Raw genomic sequence first — 9,042 nt, forward strand, 5'->3', positions numbered from 1 at the left:
TCTCTCTCTCTCTCTCTCTCTCTCTCTCTCTCTCTCTCTCTCTCTCTCTCTCTCTCTCTCTCTCTCTCTCTCTCTCTCTCTCTCTCTCTCTCTCTCTCTCTCTCTCTCTCTCTCTCTCTCTCTCTCTCTCTCTCTCTCTCTCTCTCTCTCTCTCTCTCTCTCTCTCTCTCTCTCTCTCTCTCTCTCACTCTCTTTTCTTCCCTTCGTCCATTCCTTCTGTTTTGACAGTGATGTATTATTCCCATTTTCTATATCGGGCTGTGTCTACGGTATATATTGGGTGATGAGTTGGCGAGGGAACGCCCACACACACGCCCATTGTTGCTGCCACGCCCATTTCTTGTATGTGTGGTTTGGTATATAGTAATTATATGTTGCTGTGTTTTGTATGTCTGTTGTTGTTTTTTGGTGTTGTTTGTTGTTATGGTTGCTGTTGGTGTTTTCAATTCGTTTAGTTTTTTTTATGTAGGAATGTATGTGTTGTATGTATGAATATATGTATGTATACATGTATGTGTGTGTATATATGTATATATATATATATATATATGTGTGTGTGTGTGTGTGTGTGTGTGTGTGTGTGTGTGTGTGTGTGTGTGTATGTTTGTATATATGTTTGTTTGTATATATATATATATATATATATATATATCTATATATATGTGTGTGTGTGTGTGTGTGTGTGTGTGTGTGTGTGTGTGTGTGTATGTTTGTATATATGTTTGTTTGTGTATATATATATATATATATATATATATATATATATATATATGTGTGTGTGTGTGTGTGTGTGTGTGTGTGTGTGCATATTTTTTGTGTATAAGGTTATTTTTTCCATTCTCTATCATTTGTAGGAGGCGATTATACACACATACACACACACACACACACACACACACACACACACACATATATATATATATATATATATATATATATATACACCAAAAATAATGTTGCGAAAATTAGTCAGACTTGCTCGGTTAGTTTATGCTTTGTCATTCTAGGGTGGAGAACAGCAGGGGAGGGGGGGAAGGGAGAGGAGGAGTAGGGGAGGGCAGGAAGGGAGGGGAGGGAAGGAGGGATGGAAGAAGAGAAGGAGTGGAGGGAGGAAGAGCTGGGCAGGGAGGGAAGGAGGGAAGAAGAGCTGGGCAAAGAGGAAGGGAGGGAGGGAGGGAGGGAAGGAGGCGAGAGGGATGGAAAGAGGAGGAGAAAAGGTGAGGTTTAAAGGGAGAGGGGTAGGGGGTAAGAAGGCAGGGAGGGAGGGAGGGAGGGAGGGAGGGAGGGAGGGATACAGAAGGCCCCCTCAAGAAAAAAAGATAATAATAGTCCCCGTGGATTGACATTGACGCTTCCCTTCCGTACAATTACGTGTCATAACAAAGGTGTTTTACTTTACCTTTCTCGCATCTCCAGCTTAATGTGATGACAGCGATATGCTATTGTGGGGCTGAGGGCGGGGGGGGGGGGGGGTATGTGTGTGTGTGTGTGTGTGTGTGTGTGTGTGTGTGTGTGTGTGTGTGTGTGTGTGTGTGTGTGTGTGTGTGTGTGTGTGTGTGTGTGTGTGTGTGTGTGTTAGTGTGTGTGTGTGTGTGTGTGTGTGTGTGTGTGTGTGTGTGTGTGTGTGTGTGTGTGTGTGTGTGTGTGTGTGTGTGTGTGTGTGTGTGTGTATGTATGTTCAGTTATTTGATGATTAATTTCCCTTTTTTATTTATTTCCTATATCTATTTATTTATTCACTCATATAAGCGTGACGTTGAGACACATGGAAAACGATGGGAAAAGAGAAACAGGCCATAGAAAAGGAATGGTATTAGAAAGGGGTTTAATGAGAAGCAATACGACAGACTGAAATTATTTCTTTAAACGGGTGATGCCACGTCACCAGGTCGGAAATGCCAGTAGCAGGGCACCGTAATGAAACACTGAGTCTGCGTGAATGAGCGAGTCAGACCAGCCTCTCCTTCGCAGCCGGCACTGCTTGTGTGTGGCAGGAGGCAAGTATTCCAGTATTCCATAGAGAGATTTGGAGGTAATTAATATTCCAGAGGCACGTTATAGGATGATCATTATTTCAGAAACACGGCTAAGAGCAATTAGTAAACCGGGCACGCATTCCAGCCTCCGTAAAAAGGTGTTCTGCGCCGCCGCCCTGTGGACGGCAGCGCCGGCGCCGCCAACACCCAGCCCTCGGGCGTCGGCCTACACCAAGGGCGCCGCCCACGCCGCATGACGCGTCCGGGACCCGGTTTCGGCCAGGGGAATCGGGCCCGGGAGGACTGTCCTCCTGCGCGCTCATGACGTATCTAATCGGCGTTTGTTTCTTGCAGGACCGCCTGACCTGACGGACGCCCGAGCCGCGACCGCCCAGCCGACGTAGCCGGACCGTGGATGTGTCGCCGTAGTGTGTCCCCGTCGTGATATGGGGCGTGGGCGTACGAGGCGCGGGCGCGAGTGAGGGCACCCATCACGATGCCCATGGTGCGGCCCGCTGGCCCGCCCGAGCCTCGCAACCACGCCCGTGTGGTCCGCACGGAGTCCCTCAAGTCAGAGCGCTCGGACAAGCGCGTGTCCTTCAACAAGGACGTGGGCGTGAAGCACATCCCACGCGGCCAGAAGCAGCCACAGATCAAGAACAACCTGGTGCGCGCGCCGCAGGAGGACGAGTGGGCGCACTGCGCGGCCGTGCACCGCGAGCCCGTGAACCTGTCGTCGCGCGAGTTGGAGCAGCAGGCGGAGGACCTCGTCAAGCTGCTGGACCACGTCAACTGCGACACGGCCGGCGCGGCGCTCGCCAGCAACACGCGCTCGCTCGACCGACCCAAGCACAAGAACAACAAGAACTTCGCGCACCACCACTATAACAACGTCATCGTGAACAACGTGCGCAACAACGCCGGGCCCAAGAACACTAACGTGCTAAACGGCGAGCCGCGAGGGCGCCCGCGCACGCTGCCCCCCGCGCGCACCGCCAACCCCATCAACCGCCGCGTCAAGGGCGACGTCAACCGCGCCGCGCACCCGTCCCCCTCCCCCCTGCCCAACGGCGGCCCGCTCGCGCACCGCCACCGCTCGGCCGATCACCTGCCGGACTCCGACCTGGACTCGCCCCCGCTGGCGCGCCGCCCGCACCCCCTGGCCGGCCACAAGTCCGTGCCCGACCTCAACGCCGTCTACTACGACAACAACGAGGCGCAGTCGTACAAGTACCAGCACCTGGCGGGGCGCGACCAGGACCCGGTCATCGGCTACAAGTCGGTCGACGCCTTCTACGACCGTGATGAGCACGGCGCCAAGCTGAACCGAGCACAGAGCGCCGGCTACAAGTCCGTGGACAACCTGACCGAGCACAGCCAGGTGTCCGGCGGGCGGTTGCAAGGCTTCAAGTCGGTGGGTCACCTGCCGACCACGACGCTCTCCGACAGCGACGACGACATGTCGCGGCCCAAGCCTTACAAGAACAAGGTCGGAACATCATTAAGAAGTTCAACGCGGAGTCCGACGGGACGCGGCACACCAACGTCATACTGGAGACCGAGATGGACGTCAGCCCGCGCGGGACGCTCGAGCCCGACCGCTTCCGCAACCACAACAACAACCAGCCCTTCAGCTACACTGGCAGCCTCCCGATGGCCACCGTGCAGACGGTGCGGCGCCTCTCGCCCACCCGGGAGCTGCCGCCCCGCGCCACCCCCCCGCGCGACTCCCCGCCCAGGGACGCCCCCGTCTATGCTCAAGTCAACAAGAAGGACGCGCGCGACGCCGAGAGAAACTACCGCAACGCCCGCCAGGAGCGCGAGTACTCGGCCAAGATCATCATCACGGACGACGACCACCGGCCGTACCAGGACCAGTACGAGGACCACTTCCGCGACGCCAACCCAAAGAACCACTACCAGGAGGACGACGACGCCTACGAGAGCTACCAGGTGCCGGAAGACAACCTCAAGAGACTCCTGCACGAGGACATCATGCCGGGGCGCATGCTCAGCTCCGAGGACCTCTTGGAGGAATACAAAGAACAATCCAACAACAACATTAACATGTCGTCTGTCGGCGTTCAGACGGACGCCCTGCCGAAGGCGCCGTCGAGGTCCCGCAAGACGCACAAGAGCTCCTCCCCCTCGCCGACGCGGCAGCACCAGTCGCAGCAGAAGCAGTACCAGGTGAAGACGCAGCACATCAAGAACGAGCAGAAGCACCACCAGAACTACCATTACGAGCGGGAGCCGGACCACTACCCGAGCTCGAAGCACCACCAGCGGGGAGGCAACATCCACAACAACCTGACGTCGGCGACGCTGGTGCGGCAGGTGAACCACGGCTTCGGGCGCACGGACCGCTCGCCCTCGCCGCCGCTCAGGAGGCCGCAGACCCGCCAGCCGCGCCGGAACGTCGTGCCGCTGCTCTCAGACACGTCCGACTCCGAGGCCGAACACCGACGGCGCACGGTCGACCCGCTGGCCCGAATCCGAGACCAGGTGATGCAGCGGGAGAAGCTGCAGGAGGAGGAGGAGGAGGAGGAGGAGGCGGCGAGGAACGGCCGCATTGGGATCAAGGAGAGCGGCGTCATCCCGTACCGGCCGGAGGAGATGATGCCCCTCACCATCGACGAAGTGGACGCCCTCAGCCTCGTCATGGAGGACACCGGCAAGAAGTCGCTCGTGGTGTCCAACCAGTCGCAGTCCACGTCCGTGACGCGCACCTCCAACCACCGCTCGCGGCGCAGTGAGACCGTGACGGAGCGCGTCCACTCGCAGCCGCACAAGGACAGCCTGCCGCGGCCGCAGAAGCCCCCGCGCGAGAAGAACCACGCCATCCGCGAGCCGACGCCCACGAGGGGGCACAGGGAGCAGACGCCGACCCGGGGCCACAGGGAAACAACGCCCACGCGCGGACATCGGGAGCCCACGCCCACTCGCGGACACAGGGAAACCACGCCCACGCGCGGACACAGAGAAACCACGCCCACGCGCGGACACAGAGAAAGTACGCCCACGCGCCTGCCCAGGGAGGCGACGCCCACGCGCGGACACAGGGAGACCACGCCCACACGTGCCCACAGAGAGGGCACTTCGTCCCGCCCCCGAGAACAGCGCAAAGATCCGCCCACGATGGAAAGGAACAGGAAAAACAACTTGGAGAAGGAGCGCGCGGCGAAGGCGTCGAAGCAGAAGGAGGAGAAGAAAGAGAAGAAGAAGAAGCGAATCAAGATCAAGTTCTTCTACGACCCGCGCCCGCAGGACGAGCCCGACGTCGACCCGCTGGCCAAGTTCACCGAGTTCCGCGGGTCCTCGACCGACGAAGAGCGACGCCAGGACGACGCCAAGGACGAGTTCCGCCACGAGCGGGCGCAGCGCGACGAGTACCACCGCTCTGAGCAGAAGGAGGTGCGGGAGGACAGCCGCGCCCGCCGAGGCCTGCCCGACGTCCTGGAGGACACCACCTCCCTCAGGGACCGTCGAGGCTCCCGGGAGCAGCTGAACCGGTCTCGCGAGCAGCTGAGCAAGTCCCGCGAGCAGCTGGCCCGGTCGCGCGAGCGGCTGGACCGATCTCGCGAGCACCTTGACCGGTCGCGCGAGCGGCTGGACACGACGCCGCGGCAGGTGCGCCACAGCAGCAGGGACGTCCGCGAGACCAAGACGAGGGAGGTGTCCGTGGACACCCACAACGGCTACGGGACGAAGCGCCGCGACTCCAAGGACTCGCGAGACTCCCGCGATAACCGCAACCGCGAGGCCGCGCGCTCCCGCTCCCGAGACGACCTGGCGGCCTACGACGAGTCGCCGGACGAGCGCCGCAACGACCACGACGACCAGCATCCCGACGGCGACTACGACGACGAGAACGACGAACGAGGCTCGCCCGACGGCAGGCCCGGGAGGAGTCTCAGCGACAAGTACCGCAGCGGCCCGCTCTACGACCCGCCGGCGCCCGAGGACCAGCCGCCCGCGGAGCTCATACCGCACACGGAGGTAAGGGCGGCGGGGCGGGGGGGGGGGGGGGGTGAAACATGAATAGATAGAAAAATAGCTAATCATTGAAACCACGAAACAAGTATAGGGACAGAGATAAGCAGAGACAGACAGGCAGGCAAACAGACAGACAGACAGACAAACAGACAGACAGACAGACAGACAGACAGACAGACAGACAGACAGACAGACAGACAGACAGACAGACAGACAGACAGACAGATAGACAGATAAGCAGAGAGAATGCTAGATAGACGGACATGGAGATAGATACAGCTATAGGCATACACATACATACATACGTACGTACGTACATACATACATACATACATACATACATACATACATACATACATACATACATACATACATACATACATACATACATACATACATACATACATACATACATACATCTAGACAGACAGATAGATACAGATATTAATATAGAAATAGATATAGGTGTAGATATGGATGTACATATAGTTATAAGTATAGCGATAGATGTAAATATAATTTAGATAGATATAAGAACTTTGAGGTTAATCATTAACAATTTAACCAATGAATCAGTGTGCGTGTGTGTGTGTATGTGCGTGTGTGTGTGTGTGTGTGTGTGTGTGTGTGTGTGTGTGTGTGTGTGTGTGTGTGTGTGTGTGTGTGTGTGTGTGTGTGTGTGTGTGTGTGTGTGTGTGTGTGTGTGTGTGTGTGTGTGTGTGTGTGTGAGTGAGTGAGTGAGTGAATGGATGAATGAATGAATGAATGATTGAGTAAGATAGCGAATGACGTGCGTACGTCCCCACCCATCCCCACCCCCCTCCCCGACCCCCTCCCCACCCCTCTCCCCAACCCCCTCCCCACCCCCCTCCCCACCCCCCTCCTCACCCCCCACTAACCCCTCTCCCTCACCAACAGGACGAAGAGAAGCAGGAGAAGATCATGAGGCAAAGGAAGAAATTCTTCTCCGTCCTGATGAGCGACGGACGCAACAAACCAGGCAAAACAAAGACACCGGAACAAGGAACAAAGACACTGAAGGCGAGCAAGAAACCCCCCGCCCCGCAACCGACCCCCCCGCCGAACGCCAGCCCGGATAAGGCCAAGAATCAGGTGAGAAGAGAGGGGAGGAAAGGGAGGGAGAGGGGGGAGAGGGGAGGGAAAGGGAGAGAGGGGAGGAGGGGGTATGGGGAGGGAGAGGGGAAAAAGGGGAGGAGGGTGGGATGTGGAGGGAAAGGGAGGGAGAGAGGGGAGAGGGGAGGAGGGTGGGATGTGGAGGGAAAGGGAGGGAGAGAGGGGAGAGGGGAGGAGGGTGGGATGTGGAGGGAAAGGGAGGGAGAGAGGGGAGAGGGGAGGAGGGTGGGATGAGGAGGGGAAGAGGGAAGGGGAAAGGAAGGAGGGAGGGGAAGAGTGGAGAGAGGGGAAGAGGGGGATAGAGGAAGAGATAGGGGTGTGGAGGGGAGAGGGAGGGAGGAGGAAGAGGAGAGGGAAAGGGGTAGAAGGGAGAGTAAGGGAGGAGAAGAGAGGAAAGAAGGGAGGGATGAAGGGAAAAGGGAGGGAGGAAAGAGGGATGGGATGGACGCGAGGAGAGATAGGAGAGACGGGAGAGAAAGGGGGGAGAGAGAAGAAAGAGGAAGAGAAGAGAAGGGTGGGATGGAAATGAGGAAAAAGAGAAGAGAGAGGAGAGAAAGGGAGAAGAGAGAGAAGAAACAGAAAGAAGGGAAAAGGATGGGATGAAAGAGAGGGAAAAAAAGACAAATATGAAAAAAGACAGATAGAAATGAAAAGAAAAGAATAAAGAGATAAAAGGGAAAAGTAAATAGAGAAAATTATTTTTCTCTTATTTTAATGAAATTGGCATCTTTAAAATCTGCACGTTATTTTGCTTTGTAGTTTTATATATAGAAAAAGATCATTAATAATAATTGGTTTTAATGGGGAAAAAAATATTGTAATAATTTCATACCATGTTTCTTTAAGGTAAGTTCACAGTAAGGCAGTGGTGGATCTGAAGAAAAAAAAATATTAATACAAACAAATATAATGAAACAAAGAGTAATTAATATCGATGAATAAATGTTTATGCTTCTCTGTTATTATTGTAATTGTTTTTGCTATCATCTATATTGTCGTTGTTGGTGTTATTGTTATCATTATTATCATTGTTAATATTATGATTCGGATAATTATTATTGTTATTATTATTATTATTATTATTGCTTTAGATCTGCCCCTAAATTAAGGTGAACAAAATAATTGAATAAACACTTTTAAAAACTGAATAAAAAAAATAGATTGATATACTTTTACTGATTTGAATTATAAGTTATATATCATATTAAGTTTTGTGTTCTTAAATATAAGGTTGATTATACTTTTCATGCCATTAATATTGCATATCATTAATTTTCCAGTTTTTCATTACATTTCGTAGAAAAAAGTGATATATAGATATGAGGATTTAGTTAAATTTATGGTATCAGTAAATTTATTGGAGGTACAGTACCTGAACCAATATAGTCTCAACTTTGGTACCTTATTACGGTACCTCAGTCACTGTACCGTCTGTGTTGGTACCTACAGCTCTTCATAATCTGTCCTTCCTTCTCATCACTCTATGTGATTCATTTATCTATCATATATCATATATCTGAAGAAAAAAGAGAAACATATATATGGTAAATATGATATATCTTTCGTTATATATATATAATTCTTACATTATTTACAAAAACATAAGGATCAGTCAGAGTATTCTAAAGTCATTTTTAAAAATACAACCCCCCCCTTCTATAATGTAATGACCTGACCCCCCACCCCTCCCCTCAACGCCCCTCCCCCCCTCCCCTCCCCTCCCCCCCCCCCCCCTTTCTGTCCTGTTTCCAATCCTGTGCATGACCGCATGATGACTATGGCTAACCGCATGTCGGGCTCACCAATGTTGAGGTCACGTGATCCTTATATAAAGAAAAAAGAGAAAGCGAAAATGAATGGATTTCAGGTATCCGAGGCTCAGAGCTGATGAGCTTTTGTTGTAATGATGAAGAATGGAGACTTAGGATGTAAAGTA

The 9,042-nt window shown here is 53.2% G+C and overlaps 1 pseudogene; it reads left to right on the plus strand.

The window, feature by feature from the left end:
* Positions 1-2,324: 2,324 nt before the first annotated feature.
* Positions 2,325-9,042, plus strand: part of LOC125042371 — a 12,030-nt pseudogene continuing 5,312 nt past the window's right edge.

This window comes from Penaeus chinensis, chromosome 32 (genome assembly GCF_019202785.1).
Source record: "Penaeus chinensis breed Huanghai No. 1 chromosome 32, ASM1920278v2, whole genome shotgun sequence".
Taxonomy (NCBI): domain Eukaryota; kingdom Metazoa; phylum Arthropoda; class Malacostraca; order Decapoda; family Penaeidae; genus Penaeus; species Penaeus chinensis.